Consider the following 26,202-nt stretch of genomic DNA (forward strand, 5'->3'; position numbering starts at 1 on the left):
AGGAAAGGTCTCAATAGTGTTACAGCATCTCTGACATTGGGGAGATATGCTTCTGCCTAGATGAGGGCATATTGAAATGCAAGTCCCATGATCCCCATAAAGTAGATAACTCTCCCTAAGTACAGTCCTCAGTGGAGACCACCAGATAGCCAACAAAGGGCTTGGGGATCATTTCTGCTCCCCCCCCCCAGTAGGTAGAATGTTTATAGAATACATACACAAAAAAATTAACTGAGAATATGAATCATCTCTAGAAATTGTTGGGCAGTCACCAAGTTCCATGTTCATCCTAAATTGTCAATAAAGCTGACTTGCATGTAGGATTGCTAAGAATATGAAAAGATCACATAAAGCAGAGGGTACCCGTGACTTGGGTGAATAGGACGTGGTGAATATGTGACACATGGTGGCACTGAGCATCAACTGAGGAGGCAGTTGTGGGATGGTGGCACTCAGTTGGTCCAGGTGTGTTGTAGGAGGATAGAGGGGACAGGGCAAGACAGGTGGGAACCTCTTCCACCTCTGCATTGCTAGGACTTGTTGCTCACTTCTACCTTTCCCCCCGCCACACGTCTGCTGCTTCTGCTCTACTTGAATTCCATCTCCAAAATGAAATGGCCCCAAAGTTGAGCTTTTCACGTGTGTTCAAGTCTGAATTTAGAGCAGGTTGTTATTTCAACTCAAGCTGATAACCAATGTCTTGTCAATTTACATGTTAAAGAGTGGTTACAGGAGTGTACCATCTATTTAAGATTCCAAAGAGGGAGGAATTTTGCTTTTAAAAATTATTCTAGGGGTGCCCGGGTGTCTCAGCTGGTTGAGCATTGGCCTTCGGCCCAGGTCATGATCCTTCAGTTCTTGGATCGAGCCCCACATCATGCTCTATGCTCAGCGGGGATCCTGCTCCTCTGTCTCCCTCTGCCTGCTGTTCTGACTGCTTTTGCTCTCTCTCAATCTCTCTGTCAAATAAATAAATAAAATCTATAAAAAATTATTCTAGGGGCACCTGGGTGGCTCAGGGGTTAAGGCCTCTGCCTTCGGCTCAGGTCATGATCCCATGGTCCTGGGATCGAGCCCTGAATCGGGCTCTCTGCTCAACAGGGAGCCTGCTTTCTCCTCTCTCTCTACCTGCCTCTCTGCCTACTTGTGATCTCTCTGTCAAATAAATAAATAAATAAAATCTTTTAAAAAATAATAATAAATTATTCTAGAACATTGCACTATTTGGAAAAAAAAGAATATATATGTTTGTTTATTTTACCAATTCATTAGTCATGCTACACGGGTAGAATTTTAGAATTTTCAAATGAAAAATAAGATTACTGGTGTCTTTTAACTGCTTAGGGGTCTGCTCTGAGTGCTGTGGATTGATGCAAAATGACATAAGACAGTGCACTTGTGTCCAGGCCCAAGAACGTTTACCTTAATAGTTTTCTTATGTAATTGGCTGCTCCCATATTAGGGGCGTAGATATTTACAATTGTTAGATCATCTTGGTGGATAGTCCCTTTAAGAATTATGTAGTGTCTGGGAGGGGGGTTATGGTCATTGGGGAGGGTATGTGCTATGGTGAGTGCTGTGAAGTGTGTAAACCTGGCGATTCACAGACCTGGAATCTGGGGATAAAAATACATTATATGTTTATAAAAAATAAGAAATAAAAAAATAAAAAAATGTTACCAGTTTAAAATAAATAAATAAATAAATAAATAAATAAATAAATAAATAGAACTGTACCAGTAAACATTTCATGAACTTATCTGGCAAACAACAATGCACATAGTTTTAAAACAGAGCTGCCAATCTCTCACCCTGTTGGATTCTTAAAAGATTTTGAGGCTGGTATTCTTCCAGACCATTATTCTGTTTCTGAGGAATAGCTATCTTTTGCTAATCAGATTAAAGTAAAAAGAGAGCTGGTATACTAGAATGCAAAGATAAGCTATAATTTCATTGTTGTCAATACACACTTCATAATGATCTTGTTTTTACTTGTTCTATTTCAACAACTTTTTTATTCTATAATAAATGAATAAAAACTTAAAAAAAGAATTATGCAGTGTCCTTCTGTATCTCTGACTACACTCTTTAGTTTAAAATCTAATTTATCTGATATGAGAATTGCTACCCTGGCCTTCTTTTGAGGCCCACTGGCATGAAAGATGCTTCTCCATCCCTTCACTTTCAGTCTGGTTGTATCTTTAGGTTCAAAATGGGTCTGTTGTAGACAATATATGGATGGGTCCTGTCGTTTTATCCAATCTGCAACCCTGTGTCATTTTATGGGTGCATTTAAGCCATTCACATTGAGAGTGATTATTGATAGATATGTTTTTATTGACATCATGTTACCTTTGAAGTCTTTCTGTCTGTTGATTGTCTCTATATTTCTGTTCAATGATATTTTTAGGATTTTCCCTTTTATAGAACCCCCTTAATATTTTCTGCAGTGTCGGCTTGGTGGTTGCATAGTCTTTTAAGCTTTGTCAGTCTTGGAAACTCTTCATCTCCCCATCCATTTTGATGCCAGTCTTGCAGGATAAAGTATTCTTGGCTGCATGTTCCTCTCATTTAGTACCCTGAATATATCTTGCCAGTCCTTTCTGGCTTGCCAGGTCTAAGGAGGAGCCGCCATTTCAACCTGTACCCTAAAGTGAGCTGATTACCTACCAAAGAACCTCGATCACCCATGAAATCAGCCTGAGATCAGAATTACACACTCTGGATCTCTGCGGGGGCAGAAGACACCAGTGGGCAAGTAAAGTGGAGTGGGAATGTTGGACTGATATTGGAAGATAAACGAAAGGGTGAGGGAGCCACCAGAGGTGACAGACTGGAAAGTAAGACCCCAATACGAGAGTGTCCTGCAACTGGGGACCAGCATTAACTTGGAGTCTGGTTGAAAGCACTCCAAACAACCAAAAGATCATGGGGTAAAATTGTGGGAATTGGGGCGGTTAGGGACAGGGACTTAAGTCCCTGGACCCAGGACTGCCTCCCCTGGCGCTGAGCCAGAGAGAGTGTGGCAGAGAAACCAGGTCTTGGTCCCTGAGTTGCCAGTGTGCCCAAGAACACATGTGGTTTGGTTATTGTGTGGGACTGGGAGCCCAGCCAGATGGCAGAACGCCGGGCTGCACTATCAGAGCCTGAGACGCCCACATCCCACACTCTCCCCTGGGAGAGGTGCGGGCCTGGGCCAGCAGGAAAATATCAGTGTGCAATCGCTGCTTGGAACCTCTCTGGTAGACTGGAGCTGCCCAGACAGATGCCGCCACCATGGTTTTGGGTACAAGGAGGAGATCCTGCATCCCCAGGGACTGCCACTCGTAACCTACTCTGCCAGCAGCTCTGCAGCACCCCCAGGGGAGCAATCTGAGGCTTCTCTCTGAGAAGGAGGTCGAGGTGCAGTTTTCTTTCCTCTAAACCTCCAAAAACCATCAAAAGTTGTCAAGGTGAGAGAGAGAAAAAAAAAATGAACAAACAAACATAAAAACAAAAGTCTGAAAAACTGGTTTCCTCACAGCCCACCCCCTTGAGGGGGACGAGAGGACTTAATTCAGGGGACATCATTGACTGAAAACCCACGTGGCAGGACCCTCCCCCCAGAAAACCAACCAGGAAAGAAAAAAAAAGATGACAAGAGAACAACCATCACTACTTCATAGATACAGCTTTTATTTTTAACTCGTTCCCACTATTCTGGTTCATATTTTTTATATACACTGTTAATTTTTTAACCTACTTACCATCACAGTGAGATGTCCAGTACATCAAATTCCATAATAACCTTCTAACCTGAACTTTTTGATGCATACACCCATGTTTTTCTTTTGCTTTTCTATTTTTTATTTTTTTTAATTTTAGTATAGTTTAGTCTAGTTTATTCTTTTTTTAATTTTTATTTTCTAATATTTATATAGAGTTAAACTTCAAGGCATCTTCCCTTCCCCAATCAATGCTATCCCTATAGGTAAACATGTTTTTTATCCCCCTTTATCTTAGGAAAGTTGAGTCCTTTAACAAAGATATCAAGATACATCCAGGAAGAATGAAAATGATATTCCTCGCCCACACAGAGAATTTATAACCACTCTCCCAACTTTTTCTTCCACCAGTGTTTCTGTGTATTTGTGTTTGTCCTGATAGTATATAAATCTTATACTTGGGGTTCTTTTTGGAGAGGTTTTTCTTTTTTTTGCATATGTGTGTGTGTGTGTGTGTGTGTGTGTGTGTGTGTGTACATATATATTCTCTTGTCATATACTTTTATCAGTGTTTTTGTTTGTATATATCATAAATCTTACCTTGGGGTCCATTGGGGCTGAGCCTTCTCTTTTATCTTCCCTTTTTTTCCTGTCTGTCTGTCTGTCTCTCTCTCCCTGTCTCTTTTTTTCTTCTTCTTTTCTTTTTTCTCTCCTTTGGATGGGGATCCTGATTGCTCAGAAGCGTTCTAGGGTGCACCTTGACAGCACCACAGTCAATACATCCAGCTACATCCATTCAGTCATCTCTCACCAAAATGACTAGGAGGAGGAATGCCCAACAGAAGAAAAATACAGAGGATGGGCCTTCTGCAGCAGAGTTAATGGCTATCGACATAGAAAATATGTCAGAAAAGGAATTCAGGCTAACAACTATCCAGGCAATAGCTAGGTTGGAGAAAGCCATGGATGACCAAACGGAATTGATTAGGGCAGAAATGAAAGCCACCAGAGATGATGTTCACAATGTTAGGGTAGAACTGAAAGCCCCAGGGATGATGTTTACAAAGCTCTCAATGAGTTCCAATCGAATCTAAATTCTCTAAAAGCTAGGGTAATGGAGACAGAAGATAGAATTAGTGATCTGGAGGACAAACAGAGAGAAAAGATCAGGAAGCCTGGAACAAACAGCTTAGAAGCCATGAAAACAGAATCAGGGAAATAAATGATGCAATGAAACATTCCAATGTCAGAATTATTGGAATCCCTGAAGGGGAGGAGAAAGAAAGAAGTCTAGAATATAGAGTGGAACAAGTTAAACATGAAAGCTTTCCCAATCTCGCAAATGGAACCAGCGTTCATGTACTACAGGCAGAACTGTCTCCCCCCAAGATTATAGATTCTAAAAAAAATCAAGGCACCTGATAGTAAAATTGAGAAATCATAATTGTAGATACAATCTCTTGAAAGCCGCTAGGACAAAGAGGCTCCTTACCTACAGAGGAAAGCCCATCAGAATAATGTCAGACCAGTCTACAAAAGGTTTTAATAAGAATTTGTTCAGTGATAAATAATCCATATGCTGAGTAGAGGCAAAAATATCACCCCAAAAAAAGAACACAGACATAATAGCCCTTGAGAGCTGCAGAATGAAGTTAAAAGTAGAGTACTTCTCCTGAGATGGCAGAGGTCAGGTTTTTTTTTTCACATTTATAATTTATAGTATTTTTAATTTTTCCTTTGTTGATACATCCATCATATATCATCTTATGACATCATGCCGTGAAATGTTTCATTTGGTGACTGTCCCTTGGGGAGTTGCATGATGTTCATACTTCCTGTGAGTTTGTCCCCTGATGTCTGGCTTCACCTTGACAAGTATATCGGACTCTCCCTGCATGGTGGGGATCAGAGAGTCTGAGAAATAATGACATCCTTTCTGCAGAAGTCAAGCAGGTAACATAGACAGCCCGTTGTGGACAAACCAGTTAGACTCTCAGTTCAGTCCGTTTTCTACATCTAGTGATACATTCAGGTGATTAATTCTGGCATTGAAGTTGAAATACTTCTCTTTCTCCACTTGTGCTTCTCACATCCTCCCCTATGGCGAGAGCTGACCATCGCAGATGCTGCCTTCACCAGAACTGGATCATTGGCTGACCTCGCTGCATCCTCGCTTGCAGCCCTTACCTTGGGGTGTTTCCCAGGCTGTGCATGCTTAAGTGCACTCACAGCAGCTGCTTGGCCTGTTAGATAGAGGTCTGCCTTAATACACCAGCTTGTGAGCACCATCAGTGGTTGTGTGCCTGAGGAAAAGCCAATCTGTTTAATTTGGTCCAATGTATTTATCCCCCTTGCTTCCTAGTCCAATCACTGTGTCCATATGCTTGATTTCAGGAATCCATTCTTTTCTGTCCACAGAACTATTCATATGATCCAAAACAAATAACATCTCCCAGTGGATTTGCCATTTTTTTTACGTTGGGAAATAAAACTACTACTTTCAAAATTTTACCTTGAAAACAATAGGATACTTGCAAAAATATAATGGAAATGCAAACCATTGCATTCTTTTTTTTTAAATTTTATTTGTTTATTTGTTTATTTATTTATTTATTTATTTATTTATTTATTTATTTATTTGACAGCGAGAGGGAGAGAGAGATCACAAATAGGCAGAGAGGCAGGCAGAGAGAAAGAGAGAGGGAAGCAGGCTCCCTGCCGAGCAGAGAGCCTGATGTGGGACTCGATCCCAGCACCCCTGAGATCATGACCTGAGCTGAAGGCAGCGGCTTAACCCACTGAGCCACCCAGGCGCCCAAACCATTGCATTCTTAACCATAAGTCATTCTTATGGTATGTGCGACTTCTGCTAAATGCTGTCGGGGATCCCCATGGCTTCTGCACTCTCCCCACACCTCCCGGAAGTCTGATGGTCTAGGAAGGGCATGAGGTTCCTTCACTGCACTCTAACCGAATCTCAGGTCTCTTTCATTTCCCCTCAACGCAGCCCTCACCACAGGCTTGGGGTCCTATTTGTGCACAGCTGTGTGGGGTTTACAGGTGAGTTTGTGCAGAACGTTCTCTTACCTCTGTGTCTCCCACCCTCTGCCTATGGGGATGCTCAAGGTTGCCAAGTTTGGAGAAAAAGCTCTTCTGGAGTTCCACAGTCCTCATTCTTTCTGGACGGCCATATACATAATTTGCCTGATGGAGTCCAGAACCCATGGTTGTTTTGGATTCTGGATCAGCTTCTTAGAAAAGACCAGGAATCTTGTTCATGTCAGTGCTCTCTACATTTCTACCATTATTTGAGCCCATAAAAATCTTTCAGAGTATGCATCCTCTTATGTTTGTGTGTTTATGTATTTGTAAGTTAACTACATACACCATAAGTCTATAATTTATATCCATGGCAAAGCTTATATAAATACAGGGATTTAAAAAAATGAGATGAAAAAGTTTCCAAATGGAAGTTCTAATGTGTTCCTTCTGCACCCCTGTGTACTGTCCTGTCCAGTCCCCTGGTGAGCCCCTCCACCAAAGGATCTCACTCCTAATGGACTCCCATGCCTCTCAGGTGAGCAAAGCAGGAATGGTATCTCCAGGAACTGGGTTTTGTGTACTTTTGCCTCCAATCCTCAAAATCTGTGAGGACTACCTGGAATGACGGGTGGATTCAAGATGTGGAGAAACGTACACTTCTCACGAAGGAGTCTACCAGAAGGAGAAGTGGAAACACTCCATTGTACTGATTTTCATGAAAGTTAACAGAATTAAATTCCTATTTCTCATTCTTTTCTTTTTAAAGAAAAATCACAGACTGTCATCGGGGCCCCTGGGTGAGTCATTCATTAAGTGTCTGCTTTTGGCTCTGGCTCAATCCCAGGACCGAGCCCCACATTGGGAGCCTTGCTGGGAAGGAAGCCTGCTTCTCCCTCTCCAGCTCCCCTGCTTGTATTCTCTCTCTCACTATCTCTCATTGTCAGATAAAATATTTAAAAAAACAAAGGAAAAACCAGACTGTGATCCAGAGAGGTTTCTATTCTCTGAAATTTTCATTATCTAAATGGCAAGATAACTTTTTCTTCCCTTTTTTTCTCTAAGAAATAGTGATATGTACTATTATTTGATGGTGGTGGAAATAACTTCCTGTAGGGATATCATCTGTCTGACTTAGGAAAGGGATCCTTTCACACCGCTCAAGTCGTGTAGCAGAGGAAGCATTGGATTAGAGTCAGATGTGGAAACTGAGTATCCATATGGCTTGGGGAGACTCTACGTGCCATGGGGTCCCCATTTGTTAACTAGGTGGCTGGGATAAAGCAGAGACCACCACTATTGTGTGCGTGTGCATGTGCACGCACGTGTGTATGTGTGTGTGTTGGTAATGGTTCTCTGTCTCCCATCTCCTCTTCTCCTCTTCTTCCTTTCTTTACCTACTTCTTTATCTGAAGTCTGCATTAAGTGTCTGACAATGAGGAAAGGTTCTGGGGGAGGTGGTGGTGGAGGGAAGTGTCTTCCCTATATAAATGGAGGGAAGGTAGGACACACAGCATGCTTTGGTTAAGTCCTGTTTCCTACTTATATTATGGGCACATTTTGTAAATGGTGTCTTTGCCATGGCCAAGAGACCTTAAACGTGCCTGTCCTTCTTCATCTGCTCTCTGCAAATCCTTCCAGCCAACAGCCTGCAGTAGCCCTCCCAGTTTTAATAGCCTATGACTAGTGTACTTATTTGTGGGGCAAAAGTGTCTCAGCCTCCTACCTGAGACCTCCCATCTTTTCTTATACTGAGAAAGGTTCAAGGTAATGCAATCGCTTCCCAGAAAATGTTTGTGTCGGTTCCTCACTTGCCCTTATTCCAAGACGCTAACAAGACACATGTCCTATTTATTGCTTCTATAAAAATAGTCTGTCCCACAAATCTTTAAAAAAATAATACTAATGCATCTGATACACAGAACCAACTAATGCACACACATAAAATTGCTGAGAGCAAAGAGCTGTGTCATCTCAATTTTTGTTATCAGGATGAGACGAGGCAGTGATGTTTTCCTTCAAAGGATGGTAGCACTTCAAAAATCCCCGTCTATTTTCTTAGAAGTTACATTATTTTATAACTCTTACAAGAATTTAATTTAATACTGACTAAAACCATGATTTAGAAGTAGATTAAACTTAAAAAATAAAGTATCTTTTTATGATTGTGAGATATCATGGATGCGGACATCTATAGGGAAATGATGAGTTGTCCTGGTTATTAAATACTACTGATTGGACATTATAGGCTATCCAGGGCCACTTTCCATAGTTCCTGTGATTCAGTAACATGAGAAAGTATCATCAAGGGGGCAAATTTCAAAATGTTAATAACATTAACAACTGTGAGTCCATAAAATATTTTACTGCCTCTGTTTTTTCTTAATTTAAAAACGTACATATACCCACAGAACTGACACCAGCTCTTCCTCTCTTCAGAGAGAAAAGATTGTGGCATCATCACCACAACGGGTGACCTGAGAGATTTAGGCATACACTTGAGATCTGTTATCTAGAGCTTATCAAGTCAGGGCAGCAGGACTCTTAAGATCAGTGAGAAATATGGAGTCTCAACTAACTGCCCAGTTTAGAAAAGACTAGGTAGATGGTGAGATCTTTGTTATTATAATGAAATGCTGATTAAATGTATACTTTTTAAATTTAACTGATGTTAAAATGCCAATTTCCAAGTAATTAATTCTAAGTAATTAATTGAGGTAATATATATTTCAAGCAGCAACTAAATGGAATATTTTCTAAGATTTCAAAATTATTTAAGCACTGTGCCTTTTTTTAGCTGATAATATAAAGCAGAGCCTGAATTCCCGAGCCATAGAACCTGAAAGTACCTTAAAATTGTGTAAAATAGGAAACTTTCTGAATACTCCAGAAGTTTAAGCTATCATAGCTGAGCACTAGCCCATGATTTTTTTTCATATTCTGGACATATACATGATATCATCTAAGGATACTATCATATTTTAAAAGGAACAAAAAGAAAAAGATATAATTATTTTATGTTGTTAACAGTAAATATAAAAAAACAAAGGCAATAACAGAAATATTGCCGAACTGTCTCATTTCTAAAATAGCTTCATGTGTTTGACACTGTGAGTTCTTTGATTTAAAAATAAAGCAAGCCTCGCAAACCTACCACAAGCTGCTCTGGGCCAAAGAACGTGGTGTCTATAAAGCTGAGTCAGTGGCCTCTCTGTTGGTTCACTCCATCCCATATTTCAATGACTTCAGGCCTCCCTACAGCATTTCCAACGTGAAGAAGTCACTTTTGGTGGAGGGACTTGTTCCTAACAAAATAAAGAACGTGACCCCTGAGACCATTTCACTAAACTGTAGCTAAAACTGGACAAATAAGAGTTCTTCCCTCATTAGACGATGGCAAAGTTTTTACTTGTTTGTTTGTTTGTTTGTTTGTTTGTTTGTTTGTTTGTTTTAGTTTCTGATTCTTTAAACTGTGCATGGGAGCTCAAGCTAATGAAAATCTGTGAAGGAAAGGATTTTTCATGTTTACTTGGGGAATCTAAGTCTTTACATAAGTAATAAAAAATACACAAGCCTTTTCTCTTTAGAGCACAACTGCACTGCCAGTTTGCTAAGATCCATGTGGGGCCTGTCACTAGGTGGCTACTTGGGCTCCTAAGAATGGAGGTGAGGCCTCTGTTCAAGATATGTCATTGGTGTCTGCAGGGCACTGGGAGGCCTCTGTGTGGGCTCTGCAGAGCTGTGTGTGGGTATTCTTTTCGGCTTCTGAGGTGTGTCTGAGAGAAGTCTGTGTGGATCTCTGTCACAGGTCTCTGTGAAGTCTCTTGGTGTTGGCCACTGTGAGTTTCTGCATAAGGTATGTGTGGGAGGGCTTTGAGGATCATCCCTCAACATGGTGTTCATGAGGGCTCTTGATGTTGGCCCCTATCAGAGGTCACTGTGTAGGATCTGTGTGGGCTTTGTGGGAGGTCTCAGTGTGAGCCTCTGTATGAGTCTCTGTGGGAGGTCTTGGTGTGGGTCTCTGTCAGAGTTCTCTGCACAAGGTCTCTTGGCATGGGGCTTTCCCTTTATGGCCTTCTTGTACCATCTGGCAGGAGAATGGCAAGGGGACTTGATCCTTCTTGTTTCTGGCTGTTCCACCAGCCTCCAGTCTGTGGCACTTCTACCAGCAGGAGCGTGGTGTGCACATCCGACTCCTCAACTCCCAGAACTGATGCCACTGGGAGGACCTAGCAGCAGCCAGGTTCAGGACTCTGTTCTGGGCCACCCTCTCCTGAGCTTCCAAGGCTCTGGGGAACTGTCTGTCCTTGTACCACCTGCCCTGGTTCCTGACTACACTGTCACTGCTGGCCCACCCTGGGGACTTAGAGGCAGGACCTGGCTCCAGGGAGAAGCTGCAACAGAGCAGGACTGCACCCACTTTGTCCACCACTCCAGACATATTCCCACATGGGGTATCCTGAAAGCATGAGGGTGGGGCCATGTCTGCTGCCATCTAGATGGGGGATCCCTCCTGGAGTGGGACTCTCCACCATGTGAGTGATGTATGGGGAACTCTGGAGGACGATGTTGGGCTGGGAGCGGGGAACGCAGGGGGAGGCCCTCCTGGACTGCACCCTCATTCTGGACACGTCCTTTCCAGCTGGGGCTGGGACAAGCCCCATCCTGTCCTCCTACCCTTCTGGGCTCTGGGGTAACCATGACCAGGAGCCAGGCCAGTCCCTTGGCCTCTGAGTCCCCACCAGACCTCTGGAAGCCATCCTTGGGCCACACGTGTATGTAAAGGTCACAGACCACAAGTCCATCCCAGGGCCCACAGTCCTACAAGCTTATCAAATTGTGCAGAAGTTAACTTCTCTGCCTGAAGGCCTTGATGCCTCTGAGAACCTGGCCCTCCATGTGGGAGCTCAGGTGGCTTCTGTACACCCCCCCACCCCACCCCCTCCACCATCCCACCCCTGGACTTGGCAGCTGGAGTGGGGCGTAAACCCTGTGGAGAGAGACCCCTCTGGGCCCGTAGGTGGCAGTGGGACACCAAGTGTCCTCAGTTGTCACACCAGGCATGGGCTTACCCTGTCACTTGACCTCCTTCCTGGCCCCCCACCCTAAGCGCAGGGTCTCCCTGTCTACAGCCACAATGCCTCCACTCCCAGAAGGGGAAGGGGGGTGCTGGTGAGCAGGCCCCTTCAGTGCCCTGGGGCTGGGCAGGCTGGTGCCACACACCCTCAGCTCCAGGAGCAAGCTTGTCCCTTGCTGTTCTGAGTGTTAGAGGGGCTGCATGGAGCTAAGATGGGATTCTCTGGGAAGAGAAGGCTCCTGGGGTGGCCATCCTCTTCTCCCCACAGGAGACAGGGGTGGAGGCAGGACTTCTCACCTCTGCCCTCAGGGCCAGCCTTGCGTCTCACAACTGTGGGCTCCACTCTGATCTAGAACTCTGTCTTCCTGGAGATGAGCTGGATTTCTGCCTCAGCAGACCCCCAGCCACACATATTCAGGTGGAGGGAAATCAGGAGAGGATGGGCAGAGCGAGGTCCCATTCTGGGTCTTGTTCACTTTGTCGTGGAAATGGAAGTTGTGTGAGGAAGGGAGTGGAGGTGGACCCCGAGATAACTGGCTCTCCAAGGCCCTGTTCCTTCTGGGGAAGCCAAAGCAGGCACTCGAGGAGAGAAAACCCTGACCCTCTCCACCTCCCCCAAGCAGGGTACACACAAAGTCCAGCACCACTTATGAGGTGAAAAAAACAAACAAACAAACATATATTTTTGGGAAACAATTAAAATTGTGGCATGGGGAAGGCATTAGCACACATAAGATGTGCTAATGTGAGAAAAAAATGGGCTTTCTTTGCATATACTCGATTTTTTCTTGAAGGAAGTCTTTCTGACCAGGAAAGATGTGTGAAGTGTTCTCTGCCTGAGAAGTTGAGACATATTTTCGAAGACTGCATGTAGGATAATGGTGAAGTCGACCTGAGACACCAGTCACCATCGGCTGGTGCTGGTTGTGTCTGCCTGGGGGCCCCAGGTCCCTGGAGAGGCTTTCCCATTCACCATTCCTGTCTCTGGTCACCTGGCTCTTGCTAGGACAGCTATGACCCTTGGGGGTACCTTGCTGATTGGAGGCTATCCCTCCAATCACTCTCTTCTGGTCTGTGGAGGCGAAAGCCCTGTGGGGGCAAGAATGCCTGTGTACTGGGGCCTGCAATTCCTTGTGCTGATATATCTCTGAGGCCCGAATTCCTTGGTGGAGTCCCAATTTTTCCACCAGCATTTGTCCCACAGCTGTAATGATCATCTGAGTTTTGGCAGCCCTGTTGTCCATAACCGATCTGCTTCTGACTGGCACCCAGCTCTGGGAAGGAGCCAGTGCAGGCTTGCCTTTTTGAAGGGGGCCTTCCAGTCCTTTGCTTTTTTTATTGGGATTAAGGCACTGCAGAAAATTTTTCATCCTTTGTCTAAAGTGGCTTTCCGGAAAAATATGTCCCTTTTCTGGTGGCATGAGCCAGAGCTATTTGCTGCCAAGGCTCTCTCCTGATCCTCGGACATGGGGAGGGTGGCCTATCTCACTAGTTTGGGAAGTCCTGATTTCCAAAGGTTCTACACACCTGTCTTCATTCTCTTCTGGTTTGGGTCTCTCTGGTCCAACTGTTGCTCTGGCTGTCACTTGGTTCCTCAACCAAGTGGGCAGCTCTTGCTGCCCCTTACTGCTTGATCCACTTGAGCTAAGGTTATGTGACAACGGGGAAGCTGGTGTCTCTCTACTGGCACACTCAGTTTGGGAACAGGATGGTGACTCTTGAGTGGTCAAGCTGTCTGCAGCAAGGACAGCATTAGTGTGAGAGTCTGGCAGGAGCACACTTGTGCCACTGTCTTCAACAAGCACACAAGTGGCAAAGTCTGAAAGGAGGATATCACTGGGAATCTTGAGGAAGCACAGCAGTGGTATGGCCTTCAGGCTGATTCTCCGACTCTATCTTCTCTTGGAGCTCAACTTTACTAACCTTTGCTTTAAGGCTTACCTCCTCTGGATCTTGATCAACCAATACTGTAGATGGTGAGGGGCTTTTCCTAGCACCTGGATATCCTGATCTCCTCAGATCCACATAAATAGCTGGTTTGTTGGCCAGCCCACTGGGTCTTAAGACAACTTTCCAAGCAGGGGCCTTCTTGGCCTACATCACCTCTATGGCCCCCTCAGACCTTGGAGTTTGGGACCTGAGCTTCATCTTCAGTGTTGCTACCATGTCTGGTGAGGCCTGACCCTCTCTCCCTTCTTTTAGCCCATTACTGGCCATTGCTAAGCTTGGACTTGGTTCTAGGTTGTCTTTCTTGGCCCCCATAACAGTCTTGCTGTACAGAGTTCTGTTTTGGAGGCTGAGAATGGAGGCCTGAGAAGGTGATCTGCCCTCCTGTCTCTGAGGACTGATGGCCATCACCAGGTGAAGTCCCTCCCAGGGCCTGCTGTATTTGTTCACATATGGGTGAGAGAACAGGCAGGGACCTCCTTGAAGTGGTATCAGACTTTTCAGTTATACCCTTCTCTCCTGGATGGGTCTGAGGTGGTTTCCCCAAGAACTTCAAAAATTCGGCTTTTGAGGGGGCCCCAGGGACAAAGGTGGCTGAGCACAGAGAGGGGGATTGGTAATGGGCAAGTGTTGAGCTTCACGTAGTTTGATATCTATGGGCTCAACTGTTTGGAGAGGTAGGTCCCACTTACACCTCACTTGAAAACTTATGATGTGTGTTTCCAGCTTCTGCTGAGTGTTAGGACAAAGGAAGGACAGCTCATGGGAGGTGTTTACACAGGGCTTCCGATCCTTCAAGGGTGCTATATTTCTGAGAGCCTTGTGGGTTTGGGACTTGGGAAAAGCATGGCTGGCCACAAATGAGGATCGACGCACAGTCACAGGGATCAGACCTTAACTGCTCTGTTCCAATTTTCTGTGCAAATGAACCTTTAAAATTTTTTCTAGATGTTTCTTATCTGGGCCCCTGGCTAAGTATTTTCCTGGATCACCCTCCAAGGCCCTTATCAAGGGTCTCCCCAACTCCTCAGAGTTGGTTCCCAGAACCTTCACTGGGAACCTAGCTGAGATCCTGGAGAGACCTGTTGGTGTCCTCTTCAGACACTACCGTAGACCCTTACCAAAGTTCTTCTCTAGTTGGAATCTTGCTTGATACTTCCTGTGGTATCTGGACCTGGTCCTCCATGTAGCTTGGCTGCTTTTGCCTTTAAACACAAAGGGCCTTGAGAGTCCCTGCTCTCTCTGTGCCTGACTCACCCACAGGGATTCATCCTGGGCACCACTGTTTGAAAACTGACCCAAACTTTTCTTTCTCCTTCCAACTCTTCAGTCCTACCCTTTTGCTGATTAGTAGTGTTCTCTACTCACTCTTCCCACTACAGGCTCCCTCTGTTTTATTCAATGGGACCTCTAATTGCTTGCCACTTCTAAACCAGGATCAAATATCTTCACAGTTTTCCCATGCCCCACAATTGCTCCTCTGTGGGATCCGACCCCAACCATCAAAGCTAAACTTGCCCCAGCCCCACAAGGTTGGGATGGGATGGGAGAGAAGGTGGTCTTATTGGGACAGATAGTGCAAGGGGGACCTGGGGCTGGGGCAAGTTTAGTAGTTCAAGGAGTTTCTGGACATCTGGATTGACAAACAAAGGGTTATGAGTCTCTATCTGCCTGTTATTAAGGCCACCCCAGAACGAGGCATCTGGTGGGTGGCAGGAGATGTGTTCTTGCTGGCACTTGTGCTGTAATGTTCCAGGCAAGAACAAGGACTTGGTACTTTCCCACCACCAGGAAAAGGATAAAATGGGATAGCTGGCATGGTCAAGGCCTGAGATGTCTGGAATGAGAGAGGCCCAGTAGGAATTACCTGGAAGAAAGTTCTTTCTCACTGTGTCTGGGAGGATATTTTTTAAGTTAGTTTGCTCTTCTTGAGGTATTACTGGCAGGGTGGAGGCCAGAGGCTGAGGGGGCCCTGTCAGTGGAGCACGAGCAGGTGATGAGACCACGGTGGGAGCAGCGTCTTTCACAGTCTCCCTGCATGGCTAACGGGCTCCAGCTGGCACCCCTCAGCACACCTGCCCAGGGGTTGCTTGCCGTAAGGACTGGTGAAAGCTCACCTGGTCAGAGACCCTTGCCAGGTGGCTGTGGGAGACAGGAGGCGTGAGCTGCCCCTGCAGCAGCCCGAGGCTGTGAGGGGACCCCATGGCCCTCCATGCCCCACACCCACGTCATAATGCTCCTGCTGTCCCTCAACCTGGGGCTTTGGTCACAATCTGTCCCACGGCTCCTCCCAGCCCACCGAACAGCCCCAGAGGCCATTTCCCATAGTTCGGGGTCCACACCATAGACTTGGGGAGGCCCTACCCAGGGGAGAAGGGGGCAGATTCTTTACCTTTGCAGAAGGAAGAACAGGTCCTGAATCTCTTCCAGATTATGTAGGCAATCTATGAAAACTGGAAACAGGAGACCAGGTCACAGTGGAAGGCGGGCCCAGTGGTCTTAGAGGAGGCTGTGTACAATGTCCCTTTATGGGAGACCTTTGGGAGATTGGACTCGGGAGCCCCAAACAGCACTGTTCAAGGCCACTGCCCGCACGGTGATTACAGGGGTCATGATGTGGATCATGTCTTTGTCTTTTCCAAAGTGCTTCCTCATTCATGAACTTGCTGGAGGAGGAAGGACCATTTGGCCTCACAGAAGAATCTGAGTGGAGTTGAACAGCTTGTCCACAGTGGGAACGGGAGGTTCTGCCCCCCAGTCTAGGCCCTGGGGCCCCTGCTGGGCGAAACCAGTTTCTAGCCCCTCAGGGCTTTGTTCTGGCGCACAATCTGTTTCCAGTTTCCCCTCTTCCTCCCCAGAGCCCCCCACCCAGGGTTCTGTTTCCTGAGGGATGGGTTCAGGCTCTGATGTCCTGGAGACAGTGGGACTGCCCCATCAGAGTTGGGGGAACAATGAAACTGGGGCCCGCAGGGGTGTGGCGGATGCTCACCTTTCAGAGTCTGGCTTTTCTGGCTTCTGATGCTCCTTCTCCATGGCTCTGCTTGGTACTGAGATAGGAGAACACAGGGAGGCTGGGACACTGGCCCCAGCAGCAGGTGCTCACTGCTCATGAGTAGTGTGACTTCCTACATTTAACTAAAGGGGGGTGGACTGTGATTTTCTTTAGTTTTACTCATTTCCTTTTCAAAATGGATACAAATATTTCCAGTTTTCCTTCTTTGAAGAATGTACAGAAGGATATTCTATGTGAGAAGATTGCCACTGTTCTTCTGCTCAAGAAACACACACAATCCCAGACCTGGTGACACAGCTAGACTTTTTCACATAGGACCCCAGTTTCCAAGGCCAGAGCCCTACTCTAGCTGCTGCTTGGGACTTCCTGGGCTCAGTACTGCACTCAATAAGCCCTGAAGGGGGAACATTCACCTGAAACACCTGTCCTGGGACAGTGGCTGGTGACCCGGTGCTCAGGGGCCTGACCTCTGCTAGCAAGGCAGCTTTTAGCCTCTAGTATTCGGCCACTGATCACTGTGTTCGAGACACTGTCCTGGACCCCTCCACCACACCTGGACTCCGGCCCAAGATCTTCAGGGAGAAATCCTCATGTCCCTCTAACCCCTGCGGAGTCTGGCTTGTCCTGGATGGATGGTGGTCTACTCTCTCCTGAGAATACCCGTTCTATTCTTTCCCATTTCAGGAGTCTCTCCAGTGACTCAGAAAAGTGGAAAGAATAATAGAAAAGAAGATAGAATCACACTCTGCTGGGTCTGGGCCAAGGGTTCCTTACTTTCCTGCTCTTCCTGTGTTTCTTGCCTGGTGGTGAGGATGGATCAGGCTGGAAATAGGAAAGTAAGAAGATGAAGAGCCCCAGTCCACACACGAAGGCAAGGATGGAATTAACTGCCCAGATAGTGGGACTGGAGCTCAGCCAACCATCAATAAAAAATTCCTGAGGGAAGAGATAATTATCCATCTCTTTCCTTATCAGAAATTAGTGTCCAATCACACTGCTGTCCTCAGGCAACTGAGCCCTGGGTGTGGAGGTGCTGACACAAGCCCCACACCCACATCACAGAGCTATTGTCTTGTCACAAAGGGCTCCTGAGGGAGGGGGAGGGGACAGAAGAGAAGCAGCCCCTCCGCCCTCCCAGGCCTCCAAGTTCCTCCCCTAAGCAAACACCAATCTCTTCTCTGTATCTATGAATCTGAGCTTTTTTTCAATTCTACATACAAGTGAAACCATATGGTATCCATGTTACCACGACCATCACCATTTCATTATTTCTTATGGATGAATAGTATTGATGTGTGTTATATCTTTATCTATTCACCCCAGTATACATGATTCATTTAAGACTGATGTTTTCTTATTGACTTTCTGTGTGGATGACTTTTCCATTGATGTAAACTGTTGAAATTCTATACTTTTGGGAACCACATGTTTAATGTTTTTGATGTCACGACCTTTTAAAAATATAAATCTTTTAACTAATTATTGTAGTTTTAATTAAACATACTATTTTTGTCTTCACTCTAGCTTTATAAGTGATTTACCCATTACCTCTGCTGTACATATACTGTATGTTGCATTTGCCTTTAAGATTTTATTTTTATGTATTTTCTTGTTAATTATGTCATTACTGTTTAGTTTAAACAAGTCACTTCAACATATCTTATAAGTCCAGTTTAGTGGTAATAAAATCCTTTAGTTGTTTATTTAGATAATTATTAATCTCCCTATTAACTCCGAATGGCAACCCTTCTGGGTAGAGCATTCTTGGTTGAATGTTTTTCTTTTTGCACCCTGGAAAGAAAGGCAGGTTGCAGTCAGCCAGCATTTTTTTTTCTTGTTTTTAAAAACTTATTTTGTGAGGGCCTGTATGAGGGCCTGGTTAACCAGAGTAACTTACTTGCAAACCCCGGATATAGGGATGAGCCAGACCAGATGGAGACATCCAATCAGTGGGCCATGCATATATTTACTATGGTGAATTGAAATTCAATTGGTCACCCGTATTTCCCACTGAGCATAACTGTGCTGTTTTCCCTGTGTGTTGAAATCTCATTGGCCACCTGTGTGTGGGACAGGCTCAACCACCTCTATAAAGGTTAGTCTGTGGGGCTGGGTGGGGGGGAGTAGTAGTAGTCGTTGGGGTAGTCATTGGGGTACACGTCGGGATCATTGTTTGGGGAGCATCGTCATCTAGAGTGGCGTCGTCTTGAGTGGTGTCATCCAGGGAGTGGCCTTGTCTGGGAAGCAGCCTCGTCCAGGGTGCCGCCTCGTCAAGGCCGTCGTCATTGCCTCTTCGTAAGAGATGGCCCCTACCAGTCGGTTTGGCTTTTGATGCTTGGTGCGAAATAAAGCTTTGCTTGACTTTCTCCTTGCATCAGTCTCATTCCTTTGATCACGGACCCTAACATCGGGGGCTTGTCTGGGATCAAATGATAAGAACTGAGCCAGCATCAGAATTTCTGGGATCCTGTCTGTCTGACTGATTGCGGAACTCCAGAGTGTAGTCCACCGAGGGAGAAGCTGGATGCAGCCATGCTCCCCAGGGCTGGAGTGGATGCAGGGATGCCCCATCCCTCTGCTGGTAAATCAACAAGGGGTTCAAGTCCCCCTGGGCAGTCACCAGGGTTCTGAGTCCCCTGGTCAGTCAGGGGGTTCGAGTCCTCCTTGATGGTTACCAGGGATTGCAAATCCCCCTGGATGGTCAGGGGGGTCGAGTTCCCCTGGGCGGTCAGGGGGTTTGAGTCCCCCTGGATGGTCAGGGGGTTCGAGTCCTCATGGGCAGTCACCAGGGGGTTCATGTCCCCCAGGATGGTCAGGGGGTTTGAGTCCCCCTAGGCAGTCAGGGGGTTTGTCCCCCTGGATGGTCAGGAGGTTCGAGTCCCTCTGGGTTGTTACCAGGGGGTTCAAGTCCCGCTGGATGGTCAGGGGGGTCTGGAAATCCCCAGGGGTTTCAAGTTACCCTAGGCGGTCAGGGGGTTCGAGTCCCCCTAGGCAGTCAGGAGATAAGGAAAGTCCCCACCAGTGGCAGTTTCTAGGTAAGGATCACTGGGCCTGCAGTTGTTTTTGCCTTTTTTTTTTTTGTTGTTTGTTATCTGGTTTGTTGGGAACCAAGAAAGTCCCCACAAGCAGCAGGCTCTGGATGGGGATCACTGGGCCTGCAGTTGTCTCTGTCTTGTTTTTGTTTGTTTGTTTGTTTGTTTTTGTCTGTTGTGTTGTTTGTTGTATTTGGAGAAATGGGACAAGCGGGGAGTAAGGGACCTGTGACACCCCTAGGTCTTGTTCTCCAACATTTCAAGGATTTTCAAGATAAAGCCACCGAGTTGGGTGACAAGGTTTACCCAGGAAAACTAAAAACACTTTGCCCACTAGAGTGGCCCACTTTTTCCACAGGGTGGCGGCCTGAAGGAACATTTGCCTTGGCGCAGATCTAGTCTACCCTGAGTGAGGTCTTCGATCTACATTGAGACCAAATACTGTACATTGTGGCCTGGCAATATCTGATAGAAGAACCACCATCATGGCTCAAGTCTCACCTTCTCCCTGCTAATGAAACTATCTCTCTCCCTCTAAGGCAAATCAGAGCACCAAAACCAGAACAGACAGCTGAGGGGAATAGGGGAAGAAGACCGTCCTACCTCCATTGGATGTGGAGGATGTGGAATCCCCGCCTTTATCTGTCCCCTAATCCTGACTCTCAGTCCCAAGATGGCCTTACCATTCCACCTCAACGTGGTCGGGGTCTGCCTACAGGACCACCAAGCAGAGAGACCGCCCTGATCTTTCCCATTTCCTCTATCCCCCTCTGCCTCCCTTTACCTCACCAGTACTGTCTGCGCCAATGCTGCCTCTCCGTGAAGTTGCTCTATCCCTTTCTCCTGTTCTGACATCTATAACTGAAGGCCCAACACAAATCCTTTTCTGTCCACCCTCAGGATTTAATTAGTCTCTTAGAGGCTGTTTTTCTTACCCACCAACCTACCTGGGGGGATATTCAACAGCTCCTTATGGTTCTCTTTAATGCGGAAGAGAGGGATCGCATCATGCAAGAAACCCATAAGGTGATAAGCGATAGATTTGGAAGGGACCTCAATCCCTGGCGAATGGAGGACTACTGCCCAAGGGAAACTCTCGACTGGGATCCAAACTCTGATGAAGGCAAGGAGAGCATATGTTTCTACCGCCAGGCTCTACTGGGAGGCCTCCGTGCAGCTGCAAGGAGACCCATAAATTAATCTAAAATTAGTACATTGGCTCAAGGTAATAATGAGTCTCCAGGAGCTTTCCTAGAAAGGCTTGTTGAAGCCTATAAAATGTATAGCCCAATCGATCCTGGGTCACCCGAAAATCAGACGGCAATGAATCTTGCATTTGCCAGTCAGTCAGCCCCAGATATAAGGAGGAAACTTCAGAAAATTGAAGGATTTGAAGGGAAGAATCTGACTGAATTAATGGGAATAGCAGAAAAGGTGTTTAAAAACAGGGATGCACAAGAGGATGAAAAACAGACAAAAAAAATAGATTAAGGTTTTGGCATTACATGAGGTAGGGAGGGGACAAATAGGGGATAGTAAATAGAATGAAAAGCCGAAGCACAGAGAAGGCAGGCAGGAAGACTTAGATTCAGATCATTGCACTAACTGTAAGGAAAAAGAATATTGGGCCAGGGAGTGCCCCAAAAAGAGGACAGCAGTGCTTGCCACGAGACTGAAGGGGCCATGGTTCGGAGGCCCTCCCCGAACCTCGGGTAAAAATGGAATGGAGGGTAAATCAATTGATTTTTTGGTGGACAAGGGAGCCTAAATTTCATCATTACTAAAACCTATGGGAAAATTATCTGGAGAAGAAGTCTGGGTACAAGGAGTAAATGGAACAGAGAGACATAAATGGACAACAGAAAGAACTTTAAATTTGGCCTCAGGAGTAGTTAAACATCAATATTTGGTCCTCCCCAATGCCCCATATAACTTGATGGGAGAGATCTCCACAAGTTATGAACTGACTTTCAGTTCTCGGAAGGAGACATGGCTATAACCTTGAGACAACCCACTGTACAGGTGTTATGACAGCAGTAGATGAATACCGCCTTTAAGAGCCAGCCTCAAAACCAGAGGAGACAAAGGCGGGAGCCTTCTCCAAACCATACAGGCTTAGCCAGGGGACAACTTCCAGTGGTGCAATTAGAGGCAATGGTTATGGCTGTTCACATTTGACAGTACCCCCTCCCCTGGGGAGCAAAGGAAGGGATCATAAAAGACATTAACCCCCTCCGAGGAGATGGGATCCTAGTTCCTTGCAAATCTCCATGGAACACACCTTTGCTGCCCGTCAAAAAGGCCGAGACTGGGGAGTACTGGCCCGTTCAGGACTTGTGGGAAGTTAATAAATGGGTTGAAGATATCCACCCAACGGTGCCTAACCCCTATACCCTACTCTCCCTCCTGGGCACCAAAAGAACTGTGTATACCATATTAGATCTCATGGATGCATTTTTCCGCATATCTTTAGCAAGGGAATCTCAGCCCCTCTTTGCTTTTGAGTGGTCCGACCCAAAGAAAGGGTTTCAAGGCCAACTCACCTGGACAAAACTTCCCCAAGGATTCAAGAATTCACTCACCATTTTTGACGAGGCCCTACATGAGGATTTGTGTGAGTATAGAACCTCCAACACAGGAGTCACTCTGTTACAGTATGTTGATGACATGCTAGTAGCCGCTGAGGACTATGAGTCATGTTTGTGGGGGATGATAGCTCTCTTACAGACACTGCAGGAAAAAGGGTATCGGGCACAGCTCTGTCAGAGCCATGCCACTTATCTAGGCTTTGATCTCCACGAGGGAGTGTGTTCACTGTCTGAGTCCAGGAATCAGGTGATCACACAATACCCCCGCCCCATCACATCCCAACAAGTGAGGGAGTTTCTTGGGACAGTGGGTTACTGTAGGCTGTGGGTACTGAGGTTTGTAGAGATTGCCCAACCTCTCTACCAACTGGCAAAAGGGGGGCTCAATATGATAAAGTGGACAGTTGAGGCTGAAGGAGCATTTCGGGAATTACAAACAGCCTTACTGAGTGCCCCAGCATTGGTCATCACAGATGTTACCAAGCCCTTCCACGTTTATGTGGATGAGAAAGCAGGGGTGGACAAAGGAGATTTGACTCAAAATCTGGGGCCTTGGCAAAGGCCAGTAGTCTATCTTAGCAAGAAACTAGATCCAGTAGCAGCTGGGTTTCCCCCTTGCCTCCACATAATTGCTGCCACAGCCCTCCTGGTCAAGGATGCAAGTGAATTGACTTTGGGTCAAAATCTCATCATAACCACCACACACGCTATTGAGGGCCTTCTCCGGACTCCACCAGACCAATGGATGACGAACACCCCAGTGACGGAGTATCAGGCCCTCCTCCTCAACTAACCAAGAGTGACCTTCTGGCCCCCAGTGGTGCTAAATCCAGCCAAGCTGCTGCCAGAGGAGCTGGCTGACCATCCACGTGACTGCGGGGAGGTCCTAACCTAAGTTGCAGGGATAAGGCTGGATCTCAGAGACATTCCCCTCCCGGATGCTGAGATGACTCTGTTCACAGATGTGAGTAGCTACATGGTCAATGGAAAGAGGTATGCGGGGGCTGTGGTAGTTTCTCCTGAGCAGAAACTCTGGACAACAGCCCTGCCACATAGAAATTTGGCACAAAAAATGGGGCTGATTGCACTCACTAAGGCACTGCCGAAGGCCAAAGGTAAAACCGCCAACATCTATATGGACAGCAGGTACGCCTTTGCTACTCTCCATATACATGGGGCTATAAAGAAAGGGGCCTATTAACAGCAGAAGGAAAAGGAATTAAAAACAGAGGAGAAATATTGTCTCTCCTCCAGGCTATTTGGGACCCAAAAGAGGTGGCTGTTATGCATTCCCACAGACACCAAAAGGGGACTGATCTGATTTCAAAAGGAAAACAATTAGCAGATCAAGCCACAAAGCAAGCAGCCTGAGAACCAGTGTAAGAACTGGTTACACTCGCAGCTCCAGCCCTACCAGTAAAACCGAACTCTTCAGAAGAAGATTTAAGGTATTTACACAAATGGGCTAAATGGGACTATGAAGGGGACTGGGCTAAGACTGAAGCAGGAAAAATAATTCTTCCTTGAAGACTGGGCAAAAAGTTAGTAGACCAGATACATCATGGTACTCATTTGGGGATACGCAACTCAAGGAGCTTATAGGCAAGCAGTTCCCGGTTTCTAAATTAAGGCATATGGTTCAGGATGTAGTTGATAGATGTGCTCAATGCCAGGTAGTTAATGTTGGAAGAATGAAAATGGGAAGAGGGAAAAGAGAAAGAGGTAAGGAACCAGGAATTTATTGGGAAATAGATTTTACAGAAATGAAACCTGGAAAATATGGGCACAAGTATATGTTAGTTTTTGTAGATACCTTTTCAGGCTGGGTAGAGGTTTTTCCCGCCAAACATTAGATGACAGGAGTGGTAGCCAAAAAGCTACTAGAAGAAATAATTCCTAGGTTTGGGCTGCCTCTTGCAATTGGGTCAGACAATGGCCCTGCATTTGTGAGTTAAGTCTCACAGGCATTGGCCAAGTCTGTGGGCACTAATTGGAAACTACACTGTTCCTACTGGCCCAGAGTTCTGGGCGAGTAGAGAGAATGAACTGACATTCTCTTGACAAAACTAATTCTGGGGACTGGCAGTGAATTGGTGGATCTCCTTCCTTTCGCCCTCTTCAGGGCACGATGTACACCCTATTTAAACAAGGTGACCTCATTTGAAATAATGTTTGGGAGACCCCCTCCCCCCACTCTGTCCTTGGCTACAAGAGGTTGCCCTAGCAGAAATGACTGATCAGTCTGTACTCCAGTCACTGCAGGCATTACAGTCTGTCTTTAAAAAAGCCCACGTGTTGGGGGGGGCGCCTGGGTGGCTCGTTGGGTTAAGGCCTCTGCCTTCAGCTCAGGTCATGATCTCAGGGTCCTGGGATCGAACCCCGCATCTGGCTCTCTGCTCAGCATGGAGCCTGCTTCCCTTCGCTCTCTCTGCCTGCCTCTCTGTCTACTTGTGATCTCTGTCTGTCAAGTAAATGAATAAAATCTTAAAAAAAAAATCCCACACAGTGATCTGGACTGCCCACACTGGGACAGAGGCAGAGGTGGAACCACATCCTTACCAACCCAGGGACTTGGTTTGGATACGTCGCTATCAAGTGGGAAACTTGGAGCCTCGCTGGAAGGGACCATTTACTGTCATCCTGACCACCACCATGGCAGTAAAGTAGAAGGCATTAGGACCTGGATTCATGTAGGTCACAGCAAATGAGCTGAGGACGAGGACGCCCCCCAGAGATGGAAGCCACAGCTGAAGGACCCCATTGATGGTGGACTAAAGCTAAGACTAAAAAAAACTGTGAGTTTATTGTTTCTCTTATTGTTACCTGTTTATGTAACGTATAGGCAGGAAATTAGATGAACGGAATTAGGAAAAATGCAAAAGGTTATACAAAGCATTGAATGGCTAACTCATCAGCTGACTGTGCACTACTGTTACTTTTTGGCCCCTGCATTATAAACGTCCTAATGTCATTTGTACAAAAGAAAATTAGAGTGATAAAAATGTTAGTCTTACATGCTCAATTAGTCAAGGATTTGACTAATTTCCAAGGAGAAGGGGTAATGTGAGGGCCTGTATGAGGGTCTGGTTAGCCAGAGGACCTTACTTGAAAACCCCAGATATAGGGGCGGGCCAGGCCAGATGGAGACATCCAATCAGTGGGGTCCACATATATTTACTGTGGTGAATTGAAATTCAATTGGTCACCCGTATTGCTGACCGAGCATGACTGTGCTGTTTTCCCTGTGTATTGCAATCTCATTGGCCACCTGTGTGTGGGCCAGGCTCAACCACCTCTATAAGAGTTGGTCTGTTAGGCTGGATGTGGGAGTAATAGTAGGCATTGGGGTAGTCATAGGGGTAGTCATTGGGGTAGTTGTTGGTCTTGTGGGGTCGTCGTCTGGGGAGTGGCATCACCCGGAGCAGCGCCATCCAGAGTGGCCTCGTCTGGGGAGCAGCCTCGTCGGGGTCATCGTCGTCACCTCTTTGTAAGAGATGGCCCCTACTGGTCGGTTTGGTTTTCATTGCTTGGCGCGAAATAAGGCTTTGCTTGACTTTCGCTTTGCATCAGTCTCATTCCTTTGATCACGGATCCTAACAATTTATTTGGAAGAGGGATGAAAGAGAGAGAAACTGAAGCAGACTGAGCAGAGAGCCCAAGATGGGGCTCAATCCTACAACCCTGACATCATGACCTGAACAGAAACCAAAAGTTGGACACTTAACCAATTGTGATACTGAGGTATCCCTCAGCACTCTGAATACACCATGCTGCTCTCTTCTGGCCTGTGAAATGTGTGCTG

At 46.2% G+C, this 26,202-nt stretch overlaps 1 pseudogene; it reads right to left on the reverse strand.

Moving 5' to 3' along the window:
- Nucleotides 1-12,541: 12,541 nt before the first annotated feature.
- On the reverse strand, nucleotides 12,542-25,924 carry LOC123935798 (annotated as a pseudogene).
- Nucleotides 25,925-26,202: the final 278 nt, after the last annotated feature.

This window comes from Meles meles, chromosome Y (assembly GCF_922984935.1).
Source record: "Meles meles chromosome Y, mMelMel3.1 paternal haplotype, whole genome shotgun sequence".
Taxonomy (NCBI): Eukaryota; Metazoa; Chordata; class Mammalia; order Carnivora; family Mustelidae; genus Meles; species Meles meles.